Source organism: Dendrobates tinctorius, unplaced genomic scaffold (assembly GCF_039654945.1).
Source record: "Dendrobates tinctorius isolate UK_male_01 unplaced genomic scaffold, ASM3965494v1 ptg000116l, whole genome shotgun sequence".
Lineage (NCBI taxonomy): Eukaryota > Metazoa > Chordata > Amphibia > Anura > Dendrobatidae > Dendrobates > Dendrobates tinctorius.
In genome coordinates, this window is record NW_027361784.1 from 43,514,896 (window position 1) to 43,538,668 (window position 23,773).

Genomic DNA, 23,773 nt, shown 5'->3' on the forward strand with positions numbered 1-23,773 from the left:
AGGTAATATATGTATATTCTAAAAATCTTCAAAGAGTTTTCAGAAAATACTGTTGTAAAGTGCTAAGTGCATTGAAGTGGTTAATATTGTGCAAAAAGAATTGCCAAAAAAATTGCAAATAAAGCATGTGAAGTGTCCCATCTATATAAGGATGATGGTATATCACACATAATATAATATGGAGTATGGAAATCCCTGTAAGGTGGTTCCAAATACAAGCCTAAAGTGAAATGATGCATATAATGCGCTCTAACGAGGATATGTGTGCATAGTAATTTACTATAAAAATCTGGGGACATATAAGTGCAACAAATACAATGGCGGTAAAGGTTAAATACCTGAAGTGTGACGTAGTGGCAGTCCCATCAGAACCGTGTCCTCACCCCGACAGCGCCGTTTCGCTATTGTTTCCTCAATGGGGGCGTCAAAACCTTGTTAAGAGGACCCGCTAAGCTCCAGGACTGGGTTGGAGTCTTGAATCCGAAGACAAAGGTAATGGCCCTTAAAAGGCCTAGGGATAGGATGTCACACCTGAAACCTGCAGAGGGAAGCAGACCAAGGTGAAAGAAGCAATGCCCAGACCCAGGAAGGTGGGTCACGTAGACAAGGCACTACAGCAACAATGGCCAACAGGCAACACAAAGTGAACTCATTTAAAGAAGCCACTATGAGAGGATAGTGAGCTTATTCACTTTGATCACCTTCAGACACCATTCAGTGCTGCATTAATAGGTGCTTTCCCAAAATCATTAGACATCCCCTGTCCATGACCTTGGGGAGGACTTGTAGATTGATGCGGGACTGATCTCTGGGGATCCCCTCGGATCCTTATAATGGGGAAGCCCCTCTTTGAATGGGATGTAAGTGCGCATGCTTGACCTTGATTCATTGTCTATGGGACTGAGGAGAAAATCAAAAACTGTGCACTCCGAGAGGAAATTTAACGTTTTTGTGTAGCATAATTAATATTAATTTTCAATGTGAATTTCATGTGCTTAAAGTGATACCGATACCCCGCATCCATTGCAAAGCAAACATCAATTTTTTTACTTCAATTGACAGAAAAAATGGCCCTTGAGTCCCTTTGACTTAATTTTTAAATCAATCATTTATTCTGTCGCGGTTTCTCAGGAATTGAGATCTCAGCTGGTGTTGGGAAAACTCGAGGACAGATGGCGCTTACGTCTCAATGTAGAAATCTTTATCCAAATGGCTTTAAGCAAAGTTCTACTATGTATCTAAATTTTACAAGTGACTTCTGCAGATTTTATTTTAATGCTAAACGGAATTACAGGCTTAGTTATTCGAAACGGCTCCAGGGAGAGGATAATTCTTGACTAACGTCTAAGCCACTTGTTTAGATTTCGCTGCAAAAAAAAGCTTTAAATTAGACTTGAGCGAAACGGGTCGAAAAAATTCAAAAGTCGCCGACTTTTGGCAAAGTCGGGTTTCATGAAACGAAACCCGACCCTAGGATGAGGTCGGCCACGAGGTCGTCGACTTACGCGCCAAAGTCGCGTTTCAAAAGTTTGTTTTGCGCTCTTTTTCAGCCAATCAGGATCCACGGACACTGTGGGCAACATGATGACATAGGCACGGGTCACCACCATCTTTCAGAAGGGCATGCAAGTGATTGGCTTGCTTTGGTGGGCGTCACAGGGGGTATAAAAGGGCGTGCACGCTGACGGCCATCTTACTTCTGCCGATCTTAGTATAGGGAGAGGTTGCTGCTGATTCTGTAGGGAGAGCGTTAGGCAGGGAAGAAGACAAAAAAACTGCTTCTGCTGCTAGCAATTTGGCCTGCACAACACACCAGTCACTGTGTGTGCAGTGCAAGGGGAGGCTATATAGTGGTGTATCAGTGGTGTTGGTTGTTGGGCTGCCTTCTAAGGCTTCCTGACATTCCTGCATTGCTGTTTACCCACTGCTCCGCAAGCTGCTTTTTTAAAAGCAATCCCAATTTTTTTTTTTTGTCCTGCTGAGAAGAAAAAAAAACTGCTTCTGCTGCTTGCAATTTGGCCTACACAACACACCAGTCACTGTGTATGCAGTGCAAGGGGAGGCTATATAGTGGTGTATCAGTGGTGTTGGTTGTTGGGCTGCCTTCTAAGGCTTCCTGACATTCCTGCATTGCTGTTTATCCACTGCTCCGCAAACTGCTTTTTTAAAAGCAATCCAATCTCCCTTATCCTCTAGTCACTTTTGTCACAGCTGTGCCATCGAGCCTGTCACATAGCGCTCAGATATCAGTGTGCCTCACACAATCCAAAAGTGTCCAGTGTCCAAAAGTGTGTGCAGAGATTCAAAATCTCCCTTATCCTCTAGTCACTTTTGTCACAGCTGTGCCATCGAGCCTGTCACATAGCACTCTGATATCAGTGGGCCTCACACAATCCAAAAGTGTCCAGTGTCCAAAAGTGTGTGCAGAGATTCAAAATCTCCCTTATCCTCTAGTCACTTTTGTCACAGCTGTGCCATCGAGCCTGTCACATAGCGCTCAGATATTCATTGGGCCTCACACAATCCAAAAGTGTCCAGTGTCCAAAAGTGTGTGCAGAGATTCAAAATCTCCCTTATCCTCTAGTCACTTTTGTCACAGCTGTGCCATCGAGCCTGTCACATAGCGCTCAGATATCAGTGGGCCTCACACAATCCAAAAGTGTCCAGTGTCCAAAAGTGTGTGCAGAGATTCAAAATCTCCCTTATCCTCTAGTCACTTTTGTCACAGCTGTGCCATCGAGCCTGTCACATAGCGCTCAGATATCAGTGGGCATCACACAATCCAAAAGTGTCCAGTGTCCAAAAGTGTGTGCAGAGATTCAAAATCTCCCTTATCCTCTAGTCACTTTTGTCACAGCTGTGCCATCGAGCCTGTCACATAGCGCTCAGATATCAGTGGGCCTCACACAATCCAAAAGTGTCCACTGTCCACAAGTGTGTGCAGAAATTCAAAATCTCCCTTATCCTCTAGTCACTTTTGTCACAGCTGTGCCATCGAGCCTGTCACATAGCGCTCAGATATCAGTGGGCCTCACACAATCCAAAAGTGTCCACTGTCCACAAGTGTGTGCAGAAATTCAAAATCTCCCTTATCCTCTAGTCACTTTTGTCACAGCTGTGCCATCGAGCCTGTCACATAGCGCTCAGATATCAGTGGGCCTCACACAATCCAAAAGTGTCCAGTGTCCAAAAGTGTGTGCAGAGATTCAAAATCTCCCTTATCCTCTAGTCACTTTTGTCACAGCTGTGCCATCGAGCCTGTCACATAGCGCTCAGATATTCATTGGGCCTCACACAATCCAAAAGTGTCCAGTGTCCAAAAGTGTGTGCAGAGATTCAAAATCTCCCTTATCCTCTAGTCACTTTTGTCACAGCTGTGCCATCGAGCCTGTCACATAGGGCTCAGATATCAGTGGGCCTCACACAATCCAAAAGTGTCCACTGTCCACAAGTGTGTGCAGAAATTCAAAATCTCCCTTATCCTCTAGTCACTTTTGTCACAGCTGTGCCATCGAGCCTGTCACATAGCGCTCAGATATCAGTGGGCCTCACACAATCCAAAAGTGACCACTGTCCACAAGTGTGTGCAGAAATTCAAAATCTCCCTTATCCTCTAGTCACTTTTGTCACAGCTGTGCCATCGAGCCTGTCACATAGCGCTCAGATATCAGTGGGCCTCACACAATCCAAAAGTGTCCACTGTCCACAAGTGTGTGCAGAAATTCAAAATCTCCCTTATCCTCTAGTCACTTTTGTCACAGCTGTGCCATCGAGCCTGTCACATAGCGCTCAGATATCAGTGGGCCTCACACAATCCAAAAGTGTCCAGTGTCCAAAAGTGTGTGCAGAGATTCAAAATCTCCCTTATCCTCTAGTCACTTTTGTCACAGCTGTGCCATCGAGCCTGTCATATAGCGCTCAGATATTCATTGGGCCTCACACAATCCAAAAGTGTCCAGTGTCCAAAAGTGTGTGCAGAGATTCAAAATCTCCCTTATCCTCTAGTCACTTTTGTCACAGCTGTGCCATCGAGCCTGTCACATAGCACTAAGATATCAGTGGGCCTCACACAATCCAAAAGTGTCCAGTGTCCAAAAGTGTGTGCATAGATTCAAAATCTCCCTTATCCTCTAGTCACTTTTGTCACAGCTGTGCCATCGAGCCTGTCACATAGCGCTCAGATATTCATTGGGCCTCACACAATCCAAAAGTGTCCAGTGTCCAAAAGTGTGTGCAGAGATTCAAAATCTCCCTTATCCTCTAGTCACTTTTGTCACAGCTGTGCCATCGAGCCTGTCACATAGCGCTCAGATATCAGTGGGCCTCAGACAATCCAAAAGTGTCCAGTGTCCAAAAGTGTGTGCAGAGATTCAAAATCTCCCTTATCCTCTATTCACTTTTGTCACAGCTGTGCCATCGAGCCTGTCACATAGCGTTCAGATATCAGTGGGCCTCACACAATCCAAAAGTGTCCACTGTCCACAAGTGTGTGCAGAAATTCAAAATCTCCCTTATCCTCTAGTCACTTTTGTCACAGCTGTGCCATCGAGCCTGTCACATAGCGCTCAGATATCAGTGGGCCTCACACAATCCAAAAGTGTCCACAAGTGTGTGCAGAAATTCAAAATCTCCCTTATCCTCTAGTCACTTTTGTCACAGCTGTGCCATCGAGCCTGTCACATAGCGCTCAGATATCAGTGGGCCTCACACAATCCAAAAGTGTCCAGTGTCCAAAAGTGTGTGCAGAGATTCAAAATCTCCCTTATCCTCTAGTCACTTTTGTCACAGCTGTGCCATCGAGCCTGTCACATAGCGCTCAGATATTCATTGGGCCTCACACAATCCAAAAGTGTCCAGTGTCCAAAAGTGTGTGCAGAGATTCAAAATCTCCCTTATCCTCTAGTCACTTTTGTCACAGCTGTGCCATCGAGCCTGTCACATAGCGCTCAGATATCAGTGGGCCTCACACAATCCAAAAGTGTCCACTGTCCACAAGTGTGTGCAGAAATTCAAAATCTCCCTTATCCTCTAGTCACTTTTGTCACAGCTGTGCCATCGAGCCTGTCACATAGCGCTCAGATATCAGTGGGCCTCACACAATCCAAAAGTGTCCACTGTCCACAAGTGTGTGCAGAAATTCAAAATCTCCCTTATCCTCTAGTCACTTTTGTCACAGCTGTGCCATCGAGCCTGTCACATAGCGCTCATATATCAGTGGGCCTCACACAATCCAAAAGTGTCCAGTGTCCAAAAGTGTGTGCAGAGATTCAAAATCTCCCTTATCCTCTAGTCACTTTTGTCACAGCTGTGCCATCGAGCCTGTCACATAGCGCTCAGATATCAGTGGGCCTCACACAATCCAAAAGTGTCCACTGTCCACAAGTGTGTGCAGAAATTCAAAATCTCCCTTATCCTCTAGTCACTTTTGTCACAGCTGTGCCATCGAGCCTGTCACATAGCGCTCAGATATCAGTGGGCCTCACACAATCCAAAGGTGTCCACTGTCCACAAGTGTGTGCAGAAATTCAAAATCTCCCTTATCCTCTAGTCACTTTTGTCACAGCTGTGCCATCGAGCCTGTCACATAGCGCTCAGATATCAGTGGGCCTCACACAATCCAAAAGTGTCCAGTGTCCAAAAGTGTGTGCAGAGATTCAAAATCTCCCTTATCCTCTAGTCACTTTTGTCACAGCTGTGCCATCGAGCCTGTCACATAGCGCTCAGATATTCATTGGGCCTCACACAATCCAAAAGTGTCCAGTGTCCAAAAGTGTGTGCAGAGATTCAAAATCTCCATTATCCTCTAGTCACTTTTGTCACAGCTGTGCCATCGAGCCTGTCACATAGCGCTCAGATATCAGTGGGCCTCACACAATCCAAAAGTGTCCACTGTCCACAAGTGTGTGCAGAAATTCAAAATCTCCCTTATCCTCTAGTCACTTTTGTCACAGCTGTGCCATCGAGCCTGTCACATAGCGCTCAGATATCAGTGGGCCTCACACAATCCAAAAGTGTCCACTGTCCACAAGTGTGTGCAGAAATTCAAAATCTCCCTTATCCTCTAGTCACTTTTGTCACAGCTGTGCCATCGAGCTTGTCACATAGCTCTCAGATATCAGTGGGCCTCACACAATCCAAAAGTGTCCACTGTCCACAAGTGTGTGCAGAAATTCAAAATCTCCCTTATCCTCTAGTCACTTTTGTCACAGCTGTGCCATCGAGCCTGTCACATAGCGCTCAGATATCAGTGGGCCTCAAACAATCCAAAAGTGTCCAGTGTCCAAAAGTGTGTGCAGAGATTCAAAATCTCCCTTATCCTCTAGTCACTTTTGTCACAGCTGTGCCATCGAGCCTGTCACATAGCGCTCAGATATTCATTGGGCCTCACACAATCCAAAAGTGTCCACTGTCCACAAGTGTGTGCAGAAATTCAAAATCTCCCTTATCCTCTAGTCACTTTTGTCACAGCTGTGCCATCGAGCCTGTCACATAGCGCTCAGATATCAGTGGGCCTCACACAATCCAAAAGTGTCCACTGTCCACAAGTGTGTGCAGAAATTCAAAATCTCCCTTATCCTCTAGTCACTTTTGTCACAGCTGTGCCATCGAGCCTGTCACATAGCGCTCAGATATCAGTGGGCCTCACACAATCCAAAAGTGACCACTGTCCACAAGTGTGTGCAGAAATTCAAAATCTCCCTTATCCTCTAGTCACTTTTGTCACAGCTGTGCCATCGAGCCTGTCACATAGCTCTCAGATATCAGTGGGCCTCACACAATCCAAAAGTGTCCACTGTCCACAAGTGTGTGCAGAAATTCAAAATCTCCCTTATCCTCTAGTCACTTTTGTCACAGCTGTGCCATCGAGCCTGTCACATAGCGCTCAGATATTCATTGGGCCTCACACAATCCAAAAGTGTCCAGTGTCCAAAAGTGTGTGCAGAGATTCAAAATCTCCCTTATCCTCTAGTCACTTTTGTCACAGCTGTGCCATCGAGCCTGTCACATAGCGCTCAGATATCAGTGGGCCTCACACAATCCAAAAGTGTCCACTGTCCACAAGTGTGTGCAGAAATTCAAAATCTCCCTTATCCTCTAGTCACTTTTGTCACAGCTGTGCCATCGAGCCTGTCACATAGCGCTCAGATATCAGTGGGCCTCACACAATCCAAAAGTGTCCAGTGTCCAAAAGTGTGTGCAGAGATTCAAAATCTCCCTTATCCTCTAGTCACTTTTGTCACAGCTGTGCCATCGAGCCTGTCACATAGCGCTCAGATATCAGTGGGCCTCACACAATCCAAAAGTGTCCAGTGTCCAAAAGTGTGTGCAGAGATTCAAAATCTCCCTTATCCTCTATTCACTTTTGTCACAGCTGTGCCATCGAGCCTGTCACATAGCGTTCAGATATCAGTGGGCCTCACACAATCCAAAAGTGTCCACTGTCCACAAGTGTGTGCAGAAATTCAAAATCTCCCTTATCCTCTAGTCACTTTTGTCACAGCTGTGCCATCGAGCCTGTCACATAGCGCTCAGATATCAGTGGGCCTCACACAATCCAAAAGTGTCCACAAGTGTGTGCAGAAATTCAAAATCTCCCTTATCCTATAGTCACTTTTGTCACAGCTGTGCCATCGAGCCTGTCACATAGCGCTCAGATATTCATTGGGCCTCACACAATCCAAAAGTGTCCAGTGTCCAAAAGTGTGTGCAGAGATTCAAAATCTCCCTTATACTCTAGTCACTTTTGTCACAGCTGTGCCATCGAGCCTGTCACATAGCGCTCAGATATCAGTGGGCCTCACACAATCCAAAAGTGTCCACTGTCCACAAGTGTGTGCAGAAATTCAAAATCTCCCTTATCCTCTAGTCACTTTTGTCACAGCTGTGCCATCGAGCCTGTCACATAGCGCTCAGATATCAGTGGGCCTCACACAATCCAAAAGTGTCCAGTGTCCAAAAGTGTGTGCAGAGATTCAAAATCTCCCTTATCCTCTAGTCACTTTTGTCACAGCTGTGCCATCGAGCCTGTCACATAGCGCTCATATATCAGTGGGCCTCACACAATCCAAAAGTGTCCAGTGTCCAAAAGTGTGTGCAGATTCAAAATCTCCCTTATCCTCTAGTCACTTTTGTCACAGCTGTGCCATCGAGCCTGTCACATAGCGCTAAGATATCAGTGGGCCTCACACAATCCAAAAGTGTCCAGTGTCCAAAAGTGTGTGCATAGATTCAAAATCTCCCTTATCCTCTAGTCACTTTTGTCACAGCTGTGCCATCGAGCCTGTCACATAGCGCTCAGATATTCATTGGGCCTCACACAATCCAAAAGTGTCCAGTGTCCAAAAGTGTGTGCAGAGATTCAAAATCTCCCTTATCCTCTAGTCACTTTTGTCACAGCTGTGCCATCGAGCCTGTCACATAGAGCTCAGATATCAGTGGGCCTCACACAATCCAAAAGTGTCCAGTGTCCAAAAGTGTGTGCAGAGATTCAAAATCTCCCTTATCCTCTAGTCACTTTTGTCACAGCTGTGCCATCGAGCCTGTCACATAGCGCTCAGATATCAGTGAGCCTCACACAATCCAAAAGTGTCCAGTGTCCAAAAGTGTGTGCAGAGATTCAAAATCTCCCTTATCCTCTATTCACTTTTGTCACAGCTGTGCCATCAAGCCTGTCACATAGCGTTCAGATATCAGTGGGCCTCACACAATCCAAAAGTGTCCACTGTCCACAAGTGTGTGCAGAAATTCAAAATCTCCCTTATCCTCTAGTCACTTTTGTCACAGCTGTGCCATCGAGCCTGTCACATAGCGCTCAGATATCAGTGGGCCTCACACAATCCAAAAGTGTCCACAAGTGTGTGCAGAAATTCAAAATCTCCCTTATCCTCTAGTCACTTTTGTCACAGCTGTGCCATCGAGCCTTTCACATAGCGCTCAGATATCAGTGGGCCTCACACAATCCAAAAGTGTCCAGTGTCCAAAAGTGTGTGCAGAGATTCAAAATCTCCCTTATCCTCTAGTCACTTTTGTCACAGCTGTGCCATCGAGCCTGTCACATAGCGCTCAGATATTCATTGGGCCTCACACAATCCAAAAGTGTCCAGTGTCCAAAAGTGTGTGCAGAGATTCAAAATCTCCCTTATCCTCTAGTCACTTTTGTCACAGCTGTGCCATCGAGCCTGTCACATAGCGCTCAGATATCAGTGGGCCTCACACAATCCAAAAGTGTCCACTGTCCACAAGTGTGTGCAGAAATTCAAAATCTCCCTTATCCTCTAGTCACTTTTGTCACAGCTGTGCCATCGAGCCTGTCACATAGCGCTCAGATATCAGTGGGCCTCACACAATCCAAAAGTGTCCACTGTCCACAAGTGTGTGCAGAAATTCAAAATCTCCCTTATCCTCTAGTCACTTTTGTCACAGCTGTGCCATCGAGCCTGTCACATAGCGCTCATATATCAGTGGGCCTCACACAATCCAAAAGTTTCCAGTGTCCAAAAGTGTGTGCAGAGATTCAAAATCTCCCTTATCCTCTAGTCACTTTTGTCACAGCTATGCCATCGAGCCTGTCACATAGCGCTCAGATATCAGTGGGCCTCACAATCCAAAAGTGTCCACTGTCCACAAGTGTGTGCAGAAATTCAAAATCTCCCTTATCCTCTAGTCACTTTTGTCACAGCTGTGCCATCGAGCCTGTCACATAGCGCTCAGATATCAGTGGGCCTCACACAATCCAAAAGTGTCCACTGTCCACAAGTGTGTGCAGAAATTCAAAATCTCCCTTATCCTCTAGTCACTTTTGTCACAGCTGTGCCATCGAGCCTGTCACATAGCGCTCATATATCAGTGGGCCTCACACAAACCAAAAGTGTCCAGTGTCCAAAAGTGTGTGCAGAGATTCAAAATCTCCCTTATCCTCTAGTCACTTTTGTCACAGCTGTGCCATCGAGCCTGTCACATAGCGCTCAGATATCAGTGGGCCTCACACAATCCAAAAGTGTCCACTGTCCACAAGTGTGTGCAGAAATTCAAAATCTCCCTTATCCTCTAGTCACTTTTGTCACAGCTGTGCCATCGAGCCTGTCACATAGCGCTCAGATATCAGTGGGCCTCACACAATCCAAAAGTGTCCACTGTCCACAAGTGTGTGCAGAAATTCAAAATCTCCCTTATCCTCTAGTCACTTTTGTCACAGCTGTGCCATCGAGCCTGTCACATAGCGCTCAGATATCAGTGGGCCTCACACAATCCAAAAGTGTCCACTGTCCACAAGTGTGTGCAGAAATTCAAAATCTCCCTTATCCTCTAGTCACTTTTGTCACAGCTGTGCCATCGAGCCTGTCACATAGCGCTCAGATATCAGTGGGCCTCACACAATCCAAAAGTGTCCAGTGTCCAAAAGTGTGTGCAGAGATTCAAAATCTCATTTATCCTCTAGTCACTTTTGTCACAGCTGTGCCATCGAGCCTGTCACATAGCGAACAGATATTGATTGGGCCTCACACAATCCAAAAGTGTCCAGTGTCCAAAAGTGTGTGCAGAGATTCAAAATCTCCCTTATCCTCTAGTCACTTTTGTCACAGCTGTGCCATCGAGCCTGTCACATAGCGCTCAGATATCAGTGGGCCTCACACAATCCAAAAGTGTCCACTGTCCACAAGTGTGTGCAGAAATTCAAAATCTCCCTTATCCTCTAGTCACTTTTGTCACAGCTGTGCCATCGAGCCTGTCACATAGCGCTCAGATATCAGTGGGCCTCACACAATCCAAAAGTGTCCACTGTCCACAAGTGTGTGCAGAAATTCAAAATCTCCCTTATCCTCTAGTCACTTTTGTCACAGCTGTGCCATCGAGCCTGTCACATAGCGCTCAGCTATCAGTGGGCCTCACACAATCCAAAAGTGTCCAGTGTCCAAAAGTGTGTGCAGATTCATAATCTCCCTTATCCTCTTGTCACTTTTGTCACAGCTGTGCCATCGAGCCTGTCACATAGCGCTCAGATATCAGTGGGCCTCACACAATCCAAAAGTGACCACTGTCCACAAGTGTGTGCAGAAATTCAAAATCTCCCTTATCCTCTAGTCACTTTTGTCACAGCTGTGCCATCGAGCCTGTCACATAGCGCTCAGATATCAGTGGGCCTCACACAATCCAAAAGTGTCCACTGTCCACAAGTGTGTGCAGAAATTCAAAATCTCCCTTATCCTCTAGTCACTTTTGTCACAGCTGTGCCATCGAGCCTATCACATAGCGCTCAGATATTCATTGGGCCTCACACAATCCAAAAGTGTCCAGTGTCCAAAAGTGTGTGCAGAGATTCAAAATCTCCCTTATCCTCTAGTCACTTTTGTCACAGCTGTGCCATCGAACCTGTCACATAGCGCTCAGATATCAGTGGGCCTCACACAATCCAAAAGTGTCCACTGTCCACAAGTGTGTGCAGAAATTCAAAATCTCCCTTATCCTCTAGTCACTTTTGTCACAGCTGTGCCATCGAGCCTGTCACATAGCGCTCAGATATCAGTGGGCCTCACACAATCCAAAAGTGTCCAGTGTCCAAAAGTGTGTGCAGAGATTCAAAATCTCCCTTATCCTCTAGTCACTTTTGTCACAGCTGTGCCATCGAGCCTGTCACATAGCGCTCAGATATTCATTGGGCCTCACACAATCCAAAAGTGTCCAGTGTCCAAAAGTGTGTGCAGAGATTCAAAATCTCCCTTATCCTCTAGTCACTTTTGTCACAGCTGTGCCATCGAGCCTGTCACATAGCGCTCAGATATCAGTGGGCCTCACACAATCCAAAAGTGTCCAGTGTCCAAAAGTGTGTGCATAGATTCAAAATCTCCCTTATCCTCTAGTCACTTTTGTCACAGCTGTGCCATCGAGCCTGTCACATAGCGCTCAGATATTCATTGGGCCTCACACAATCCAAAAGTGTCCAGTGTCCAAAAGTGTGTGCAGAGATTAAAAATCTCCCTTATCCTCTAGTCACTTTTGTCACAGCTGTGCCATCGAGCCTGTCACATAGCGCTCAGATATCAGTGGGCCTCACACAATCCAAAAGTGTCCAGTGTCCAAAAGTGTGTGCAGAGATTCAAAATCTCCCTTATCCTCTAGTCACTTTTGTCACAGCTGTGCCATCGAGCCTGTCACATAGCGCTCAGATATCAGTGGGCCTCACACAATCCAAAAGTGTCCAGTGTCCAAAAGTGTGTGCAGAGATTCAAAATCTCCCTTATCCTCTAGTCACTTTTGTCACAGCTGTGCCATCGAGCCTGTCACATAGCGCTCAGATATCAGTGGGCCTCACACAATCCAAAAGTGTCCACTGTCCACAAGTGTTTGCAGAAATTCAAAATCTCCCTTATCCTCTAGTCACTTTTGTCACAGCTGTGCCATCGAGCCTGTCACATAGCGCTCAGATATCAGTGGGCCTCACACAATCCAAAAGAGTCCACTGTCCACAAGTGTGTGCAGAAATTCAAAATCTCCCTTATCCTCTAGTCACTTTTGTCACAGCTGTGCCATCGAGCCTGTCACATAGCGCTCATATATCAGTGGGCCTCACACAATCCAAAAGTGTCCAGTGTCCAAAAGTGTGTGCAGAGATTCAAAATCTCCCTTATCCTCTAGTCATTTTTGTCACAGCTGTGCCATCGAGCCTGTCACATAGCGCTCAGATATCAGTGGGCCTCACACAATCCAAAAGTGTTCACTGTCCACAAGTGTGTGCAGAAATTCAAAATCTCCCTTATCCTCTAGTCACTTTTGTCACAGCTGTGCCATCGAGCCTGTCACATAGCGCTCAGATATCAGTGGGCCTCACACAATCCAAAAGTGTCCACTGTCCACAAGTGTGTGCAGAAATTCAAAATCTCCCTTATCCTCTAATCACTTTTGTCACAGCTGTGCCATCGAGCATGTCACATAGCGCTCAGGTATCAGTGGGCCTCACACAATCCAAAAGTGTCCAGTGTCCAAAAGTGTGTGCAGAGATTCAAAATCTCCCTTATCCTCTAGTCACTTTTGTCACAGCTGTGCCATCGAGCCTGTCACATAGCGCTCAGATATTCATTGGGCCTCACACAATCCAAAAGTGTCCAGTGTCCAAAAGTGTGTGCAGAGATTCAAAATCTCCCTTATCCTCTAGTCACTTTTGTCACAGCTGTGCCATCGAGCCTGTCACATAGCGAACAGATATTGATTGGGCCTCACACAATCCAAAAGTGTCCAGTGTCCAAAAGTGTGTGCAGAGATTCAAAATCTCCCTTATCCTCTAGTCACTTTTGTCACAGCTGTGCCATCGAGCCTGTCACATAGCGCTCAGATATCAGTGGGCCTCACACAATCCAAAAGTGTCCACTGTCCACAAGTGTGTGCAGAAATTCAAAATCTCCCTTATCCTCTAGTCACTTTTGTCACAGCTGTGCCATCGAGCCTGTCACATAGCGCTCAGATATCAGTGGGCCTCACACAATCCAAAAGTGTCCACTGTCCACAAGTGTGTGCAGAAATTCAAAATCTCCCTTATCCTCTAGTCACTTTTGTCACAGCTGTGCCATCGAGCCTGTCACATAGCGCTCAGATATCAGTGGGCCTCACACAATCCAAAAGTGTCCAGTGTCCAAAAGTGTGTGCAGAGATTCAAAATCTCCCTTATCCTCTAGTCACTTTTGTCACAGCTGTGCCATCGAGCCTGTCACATAGCGCTCAGATATTCATTGGGCCTCACACAATACAAAAGTGTCCAGTGTCCAAAAGTGTGTGCAGAGATTCAAAATCTCCCTTATCCTCTAGTCACTTTTGTCACAGCTGTGCCATCGACCCTGTCACATAGCGCTCAGATATCAGTGTGCCTCACACAATCCAAAAGTGTCCACTGTCCACAAGTGTGTGCAGAAATTCAAAATCTCCCTTATCCTCTAGTCACTTTTGTCACAGCTGTGCCATCGAGCCTGTCACATAGCGCTCAGATATCAGTGGGCCTCACACAATCCAAAAGTGTCCAGTGTCCACAAGTGTCTGCAGAAATTCAAAATCTCCCCTGTCCTATAGACACCTTGTACCTTGTTTTACATTACTATATAGTTTGTTGGATTTTGTCTACATTTCTACCAAAAATGAGGAAGGCTGGTGGAAGAGGCCGTGGAATTGGGCGGGGGTTGGCAGCTGGTAATGATGGTGTTGGTGGTGGATCTGATGGTAGTGGCAAGAGCAAAATAGGACCGAATGCAGGAGGTGCTGACCCTGCGTCATCGTCTGGCTACATAAGGCCTCGAACGCTTAGTTTTCTAGGAGTTGGCAAACCGCTTTTAAAGCCAGAGCATCAGGAAAAAGTTTTGTCTTACATTGCTGACTCAGCCTCCAGCTCTATCGCCTCCTCTTCTTCAGTTGTAAAAAGTAAAAGCACTGAGTCGTCATTGGAGGCTCATGTTCATGAACCACACCTTTCCTTGTGTCCTTCACCCCAACCAAGATTGAAGGATGATGCAGGCCATACTACTGATTACTCCATGGAGCTTTTTTCACATACCATGCCTGGATTATCATGTGAAATGGTGAATTACCCAGGCCAAGACGAATCTGACATGGAGTGCACTGATGCACAGCCGCTGATGGATGATTCTGCTGGTACATTCACTCAGAGCACTACATTGTCCTCGCAGTGTACAGAGCCAGATTCTGACCCTGATGAGACTCAGGTGCCCCTTCCCGCACACTATACCACCATACATGGTGACACAGAGGAAGGTGCACATGACATAGAAGAGGAGGTGATGGATAACCCAGTTGTTGACCCAGATTGGCATCCATTGGGGGAAGAGGGTGCTGCTTCCAATAGCTCAGATGAGGAGCATCCACAGCAGACATCGACATCGCAACAGCTGTTATCTGGCAGGCCCAGAGCACTCCAAAGACAGGTTCCAAACATCAAAAGAGTTGCTGGACAGCTTGTCCAGAGGGTCAAAAGATCATAGCGTGCTAGGCCGCAAAATGTCTGCCAAAGTAGGAAGAGTGCAGTGTGGCACTTTTTTGACCAAAATCCTCATGATCAGGCAAAGGTTATCTGTAAAAAGTGCGCAAAGACCTTTAGCCGAGGGAAAAATCTGAAAAATTTGAATACCAGTTGCATGCTTAGACATTTAACCAGCATGCACTTGCAAGCGTGGACACAACACCAAACCTCAAGTGCCACATGTGCAACTGATCACAACGAAGGTAGTCAGCAACGCTACATTGTTTCCCCCACTGTAAGCCCACCGGTTAGCACAGCAGCAAATGTTGAGGTGTCGTTGCAAGACCACAGCAGTCAGGGAATCCCACTGTTATATCAACGAAAGACTGATTCTAGGCCATCAGAAAGAACACCAACTCCATCACCATCATCAACCCTCTCTCAGTCCGCCCTGTCCACCGCTACTTCCACCATATGCAGCTCTCAAGTCCAGCTCACCCTCCCAGACACTATGAGTAGGTCAAGAAAGTACTCAGTCTCTCATCCGCGTACACTGGGTTTGAACGCCCACATTGCCAAACTAATCTCGTTTGAGATGATGCCCTTTCGGTTGGTGGAAAGCACAGCTTTCCACAAACTCATGGCCTATGCAGTACCACGCTATGACCTACCCAGTCGCCACTTCTTCTCTCGAAAAGCCATCCCAGCCCTCCACCATCATGTGAAAGACCGCATTGTCCATGCACTCAAGCAGTCAGTGAGCGGAAAGGTGCACCTCACAACTGATGCATGGTCCAGTCGGCATGGCCAGGGCCGTTACGTGTCCATCACTGCGCACTGGGTTAATGTGGTGGATGCAGGGTCCACAGGGGACAGCGGTGGTGGGACTGTGCTGCCTAGCCCACGGTATAGGAAACAGTTGGCTGTAGGCGTTCCACCCTCCTCCTCCTCCTCCAGAAGCGAAAGCTTGTCCACAGAGCGCAGTCGTACGAGCACTCCATCTGCAGCTGCCACTGTTGCACACGATGTGTCCCCCTATCGAGCAGCTAGTGGAAAGCGTCAGCAGGCTGTGTTGCAGATGATGTGTTTGGGCGACAGACACACCGCCGAGGTGCTGGCCGAGTACTTGAAGCGACAAACTGAGTCATGGCTGGGCAGTGTACATCTTGAGGCAGGCAAGGTAGTTAGTGATAACGGCCGTAATTTTGTGGCAGCCATAGCCCTTTCAAAACTCAGCCACATACCTTGCTTGGCTCACACCTTGAACCTGGTGGTGCAGTGCTTCCTCAAAAATTATACGGAGTTAACAGCCCTGCTCCAGAAGGTGCGAAGACTGTGCGCGCACATCCGCCGGTCGCCTGTACACTCCGTTCGTATGCAGAAGCTGCAGCGATTGCTCCACCTTCCCAACCACCGCCTCATTATCGACATTGCAACAAGGTGGAACTCCACCCTGCACATGGTGGAGCGGCTGTGCGAGCAGAGGCAGGCCATAATGCATTTGTGGGAGGATACACGGCCAGGCACTTTGAGAGCAGACATGGAGTTGACAGGTGTGCAGTGGTCGAAGCTGAAAGACCTTTGTAAAGTCCTTCAGTGTTTTGAGGAATGCACACGGCTGGTAAGCGCAGACGACGCCATCCTAAGCATGAGCATCCCACTTATGCGTCTGCTCATGCAAACTTTGACGCACCTTAAGGAGCAGGCGTCTGCAGCCAATGTTGATGAGGAGGAAGAGGAGGAGGGAATCCTTGATGACATTCAGCCATTGTCTGCTCAGGGACCTCTCCTGGACGAGGTGGAGGAAGAAGAGGAGGAGGAGGATGATGATGGGGATGATTACTTAGGGGAGGAGGATGCATCTCGTGGGGCAAGTGAAAATGTTGGCGTGGCAAGGTCTGGTACAGGGTTTGTGCGTGACTGGAGGGATGTGGATTTGCCAGAAAGTGCTCCTCCACTCAGCACTCGCAGTGCATCATTGACACCGGGAACATTGGCCCACATGTCAGATTATGCCTTGCGGATCCTAAAAAGGGACCCCCGCATTGCCAAAATGATGAACGATGACGACTACTGGTTGGCCAGCATCCTGGATCCACGCTATAAAGGCAAATTACAAAACATCATGCCACAGGAGAACCTTGACCTAATATTGGCTAATAAACAAGCAACTCTGGTAAATCGGTTGCTTGAGGCATTCCCAGCACACAGCAGCGGTGATGGTTCTCACACGAGCCGTACGGGCCGGGGGCAGCTTGGCAGAGGTGTTCGTGGTGCACACAGCAGAAGTGGCGTTGGAGACAGGGGTTTCATGACAATGTTGTGGACTGATTTTTCAAATACCGCTCACACAACTGGTAATACTGCATCGATGGAAAGTGACAGGAGACAGCAGTTGTCAACTATGGTTACAAACTACTTTTCCTCCCATATCGATGTTCTCCCACACAGGTCATTCCCCTTTGACTATTGGGCCGCTAAACTGGACACCTGGCCTGAATTGGCCCAATATGCCTCACAGGAGCTCGCTTGCCCAGCTGCAAGTGTGCTATCGGAAAGAGTCTTCAGTGCAGCTGGATCAATCCTGACAGAAAAAAGGACCCGTCTGTCAACCGAAAATGTGGATGATCTAACCTTCATTAAAATGAACCATGCATGGGTTTCCAAGGATTTTGTCCCACCTTCCCCTGATGACACATAGGGTGACAGAAAAATGGCTTGCTTTGGTCCACCTCTTCCTGGTACTTCACCTATTTCGCCTTTTGCATCAGCTGAATGTCCAACATCAACATATGCCACTTTCTAAAACTCCCTAACTGTGCTGCCTCCCCCCCCATGGCCGGGGTCACCACCTACCGCACGACACCGTGCGAGTGCCGTTGCCCTGGACAGGTGGGTAGGCCGACTCTTGGGCGCGGGCACTGGCACAGGGTCCCTCATAGTGCAGTCAAGTGTCTCTGACGGTGGTGGTGCACACCCGCCGTCAGACACACCGCTGTACTATGAGGGGCCCAGTGCCAGTACCGACGCCCACGAGTGGGCCCCCCTTGCTTGGGCAGGGCCCCAGCATTTGCAATCTTTACCTCTCCCTGCTCCTCCGCTGTGTAATCTGGGCCGTCAAATCCATACTGTGCCTGACACCGTCTGAGCCTGCCTCCTGCTGTATAGATATATATTTTGAATGTGTACGCTATCCATACATGTTATCCAGGGATACGGTACCATTTCTAACCTTTGTGCAATCACGTGCAATCCATACTGGGTCTAACACCGTCTGAGCCTGCCTCCTGAGACATATATTTTGAATGTGTACGCTATCCATACATGTTATCCGGGGATACGGTACCCTTTCTAACCTTTGTGCAATCACGTGCAATCCTTACTGGGCCTAACACCGTCTGAGCCTGCCTCATGCTGTATAGACATATATTTTGAATGTGTACGCTATCCATACATGTTATCCAGGGATACGGTACCCTTTCTAACCTTTGTGCAATCACGTGCAATCCATACTGGGCCTAACACCGTCTGAGCCTGCCTCCTGAGACATATATTTTGAATGTGTACGCTATCCATACATGTTATCTGGGGATACGGTACCCTTTCTCACCTTTGTGCAATCACGTGTAATCCATACTGGGCGTGAGAACGGCTGGCGAGCTGTTAAGCAAGCTACAGCACCTGTCCAGACAAGTACAGGGATTCCCTAGCGAGGAGACTTATTTGATTGTTTTCAATGTTGGGACAGCAATTTTTGGGGAGCACTATACTCTGGAGAATGATAGATGGGGCCCACCATACACTGGAACATTCCAAAGGTGGACATCAGACACTGGAGCAGCATTTACAGGGCCCATTATACACTAGAGCATTAGAAATGGGGCCCATTATGTTTGGAGCATTATTTGGGCCCATAAGACAGTGGAGCTTCATCCATGGTGACCAACATATACTGTAGCATTATGTGGAGCTCATCATATACTGTTTCAAACATTATATGGGACCAGTGATTCTGTATGGAGAAATAGATGGGCCTCGTCATGAGATGTAAAAAGTGAGGTATTTTTCATTGTACTATACCGCTATTTCTCTGCCGTATCGGAGCATGATGAGTTGTGGTATTTGTTAAAGGGGCGCTCTTTCGCCCAGGGCACATGAAAACCTGCAGCCAGCCCTCCCCCCACACAACTTGAGCCAAATAACCCCCATTTTTCAGTGCGTAACTTGTATTATGAAGTTAATTAAGGTTGACAAGCTTAAGAAAGAAGAATTGATGCTTTTGGCATTCAAATGGGCACTGTAGGTGTGTTTCCTGTCCTCCTCTCACTGCCGACTTTTATTCCCCATTGACTTACATTGGGTTTCGTGTTTCGGGACGACCCCGACTTTTCCCTATAATCGGACGATCTTGCTCGACCCGACTTTTGGAAAAGTCGGGTTTCACGAAACGAAACACGACCCTAAAAAACCAAAAGTCGCTCAACTCTACTTTAAATATCTCCCTAAAGACCAAAAAAAATAAAATGTTACATTTGGCCGTGCCTAATGCATCATACAGAATCTGAAAAGCGACTGTAGTTTATAGCAAAATGCATTAGTAATTTGCCAGCACAATGTGAATTTTTCTTTCGTTCTTCTGTGGTTGGATGCTTCGGCATTCAAATCATTTTTGAAAAATTATTAAAAGAGTATTCCCATACACAAGCTTATCTCTCAATGTGCCATGTGCCATGCATGTAAGATAAATATTAAGCCAAAATGCATTTTTCCTCTACAGTACCACATGTGTGTGCAGGAGTTTTGGCACTATTATTTCTGGTTACATTCGCAATGCGCATGCATGCGCAGTTATGTTGCGCTTCCTGTGCATGAGCAGTTTCAACCATATCTATAGGTATAAAAAGACCATTTTTTGCAACACATTTGGTTTTGGAAAATCTCTTTAAAGATTTTTCTACCTGTCAGTGATGCTTTGCCAAAATACTCGGAGACCACCCAAGCATGCCCAGAAAACCCGAGCAACGAGTATACTCACTCATCACTAATAGGCTAAGTTCAAGCCACTTCACTCACCAGATCCCAGAGATTTCCCTGGCTTTCACTGTTTAACTCTTGTACAAAGATCTGAACTTAAACAGGGATCCCTGGGCTGGGGATGCAGAATAAGCTGCTGTACAGTGTTGAAGGCTGGCAGGAGTGGTAGGGTAGCCAAGTAAAAAGCAAGAGGACAGGAAAAGTACAAATTCAGAATATGCAAGAATAGTCGTTAAAAAAACAACAGGTCAAAACAAGTAACAATAATACTACACGGAAGCTGAACAGAAAGAACTAAACCAGGGGAAAACAAAGCTATATCTGGCAGTAAAATTAAATAGGGTGTGGTGCTCTCCAACTAGTTGGATCCGGGAGCTGATACCTCAAGCAGGACCGCACACGCACCAATACTGACAGCCTGGATGGCATTGCAGGTCACTGCCACCCTAAATTTGGTGGCTTGGCAGATCCTGTGCCTTCTAGAGATTCCGATTCCAACGTATCTTCTATCACCAACATGGCCTGCAGAATGAATATGGTGGGGCATTTTGACAGAAGCAAAAATCGAAGAAGCAGGTCTTGGTGCAGATGTGACACTACCATAATCAGTGGTTGTTACAGGTAAACTCGCAGCTGATTTTGTAAGGGAAGACTTGTCTGGACAGAGAATGGCCATTCCAGGCCAGTATTACATGGAGACTATTCTGGTGAATGGCCATCAATGTAATACACGGACTGCTGTTAGAGAACACCTCTTCGTTCTGGTTCATAGAGAAGGCACCAACAAGAGACCCTCTCTAGGAATCTGTCCAATGAATATAATACAACATGGAAGCTTGGACACTGCTTGTCTTCGTGAGAAAACCCCTGTAAGTAATGCCTTAATCAGCCACTGTAGTGGAATAAAGATTCTTCATTTCCCAGCATACCACTGTGAAGAAGTGTAGTCCCCAAATTCTTACGGGTCTCGAGCCACTTCCAAATAAAAAGTAGGTGTCGAGCCTCACGAAATAGTAAGAGATTCACATTAAGGCCAATTTTACACGTCCAGATATTTCCGGTACTGGAAAAAACGGTACCGGAGATATCCGTGTCCGTGTGTCCTAAGTGCGGCACACATGTGGCAACCGTGTGCCGCATCTGGATCACACAGACACACGCCAGGGAAAGAAGTGGCTACTTGTAAGCGCTGTTCCTCAGCTGCTGCATAACCTCATCATACACTCTTTGGCTGTTGCAGAACCTCATTATAAGCACCTCAGTTTTCTGCCTGGCTGTGTATAATACATGGTTATTGGCATGCTGCTGCACAGCAGAAACATGTGACAATGAAGCAGAGTGGAGAATCGGATGACAGACCGATGTGATCTATTGTGTTACAGTGTAAAGTGGATCTGTCAGTCACAATACTGATGGTAGCGCCGGTACCACTGCTGCGCGCCGTCACTGAGGTGACACTGCGGCACTGCTTACAGGATCTGCATCTACTTTCACGACTCATCAATGAGATGAAGCTACAGCTGCTCCATGCTCTCTCTCCTACTCCCAGCACACACAGCACCATGGCTCACAGCGGATCTGAAGCTGTCATTGATGTAAGACCAGTGCAAGCAGCAACGGAAACACAAGAAGGCAGCGAACGACATCGCTCAGTGTTGTTTAATGGTAACTGTCGTCTTTGTAATGTGTCAAGGTTTATTAATCGGAAAATGTCCATGTGAGAGAAAATTCAAGATGAAATGTAATTCCGACAGGTTCCATTTTATCCAATCAGCCGTGGTCATGGAAAATTTCATTTTATCTAAGAATATAGCAGAAAAAAAAGACAACCAAGCACAGTGAAATATGTGGCCAGGTGACCTGATTGTCCCAACCTGTATTCTCCAAATGTCTTCATGTATTAAGTGATGGACAGTGGAGGAAATCTGTATTCCACCAGTTGGGGCCATGGTTCATTGGCTGATGTCCTGTAGAGTCTCTCCGGTGATATGGGCAGGCCTATTTTATATCTCACAGCTCTTATTTCAGGGCATTCTTCCACAAAATTGGGAGAAGGTGTAGGGGGAGGCAATTTCTCATTGTTTGAATGTTCAATTAGACTCCATATTTGTCCTCCAAGTTGTGCAGACTGGTACAATGCTGAGAGAATACAATAACAATATCATAAAACCTGAACCTATGTTGGTCACCAGAAAAATATACAAAGCAATAGCTATGGACAGAAAAACAGAAACATGAGAAAAACTGTGCACCCTGAAACAGATGTTAAAAAAAGTTTACTAGCAGAACGACAAGAATGTAATGTGCAAGTGTGACCGATACTTGGCCGATAAGGTGTGCTTATGTACAAGATGAAGTGCCACTTTTCTTCCTAAGTAACTACATTTAGAGCTTCAGTTGATATTGGTCTTTTTTACAGTCACGGCAATCGTGTTACAATTATATAAAACGACAGAATCGACTTTTTGTGCCAATTTTTCATACTTTCCTGTGTTTTTGGGTTGCTAGTATTTTTTTTTCGAAATTAGAAAAATCACTAGTTTTGAGATTTATACATATGTATAAAAAATACATATAAAACGTGAAAAAGTAATACAAATGATATATATATATTTTTTTATATACCACCCTGCCAAAAAATACTATGGAGGTATAAAAGACATAAAAAATAAAATAAAGGCTACAAATATAGAACAAATATTGAAAATAGAATATACAAATGTATATAAATATACAATAGGGAAAAAATATATCAAATAGTAAAAAACAATAAGAAACATTTATTTTATAATGAAAACACAAATCAAGAGGGTTGCTGGCTCAAACTGAAGAGACTCATCTTAGTTTGGGTCAGTGGTATATTGCCATAGGTGGCAAGCAACATAACCGCTGCTGGACCTGTGAGCAGGCAGGGGCCTGTGACTGATGGTCCTGTGCCTTTTCTGGATTCGTCCACTTTTCCGGACATTTACCACATATCTATGGCAGCCGACAGTATGATTTCTATAAAAATTGCCATCGGTGAACAGCAGACACCCGAAAGTGGTGTGGGGGGCTCTGGATATGCATGGGGTCTGTAGAATATTAGTGGTGTGGGGAGCGCTGGACATACATGAGGGCTGTGAGAAGTTAGCGGAGTGAGGAGCACTGGAGATATATGAGGACTGTGAGATGTTAGTGGTCTGGGGGCACTTGAGATATATGGGGGGATTTGAGATGTTAGCGGTGTGGTGGGCACTTGGGATATATGAGAGTTATGAGATGTTAGTGGTGTGGGGCACACTAGAGATATATGAGGGCTGTGAGATGTTAGCGGAGTGTTGTTGGCACTGGAGATATATGGAGGCTGTGAGATGTTAGTGGTTTGGGGGCAATGGAGATATATGAGGTCTGTGAGATGATAGCGGTGTGAGGGGCACTGGAGATATATGAGGGCTATGAGATATTAGCGGTGTGTTGTTGGCACTGGAGATATATGGAGGCTGTGAGATGTTAGCAGTGAGGGGGTGTAAAAGGAAAGAGATTCGTTGGATGCAGTGGAGAGCTGGAGGTAGAGAAGGGGTTAACCAAGGTTTACTGTACAGGAAGTTAAACAGAGAATACTCCCCGCAGGGAGACAAAATTAGCAAAAATCAACTACGGTTATTAAGCACAACCATCATGCACAACAGAAAGATATGCAAAAAACAGGGTAACTTATCTCATGCAGTCCTTGCAGGGGAAAGGCTGGAAAATCTCCCGACGGCGTCACAAATCGTGAGCAAAGTCTCTGGCTCTATTACG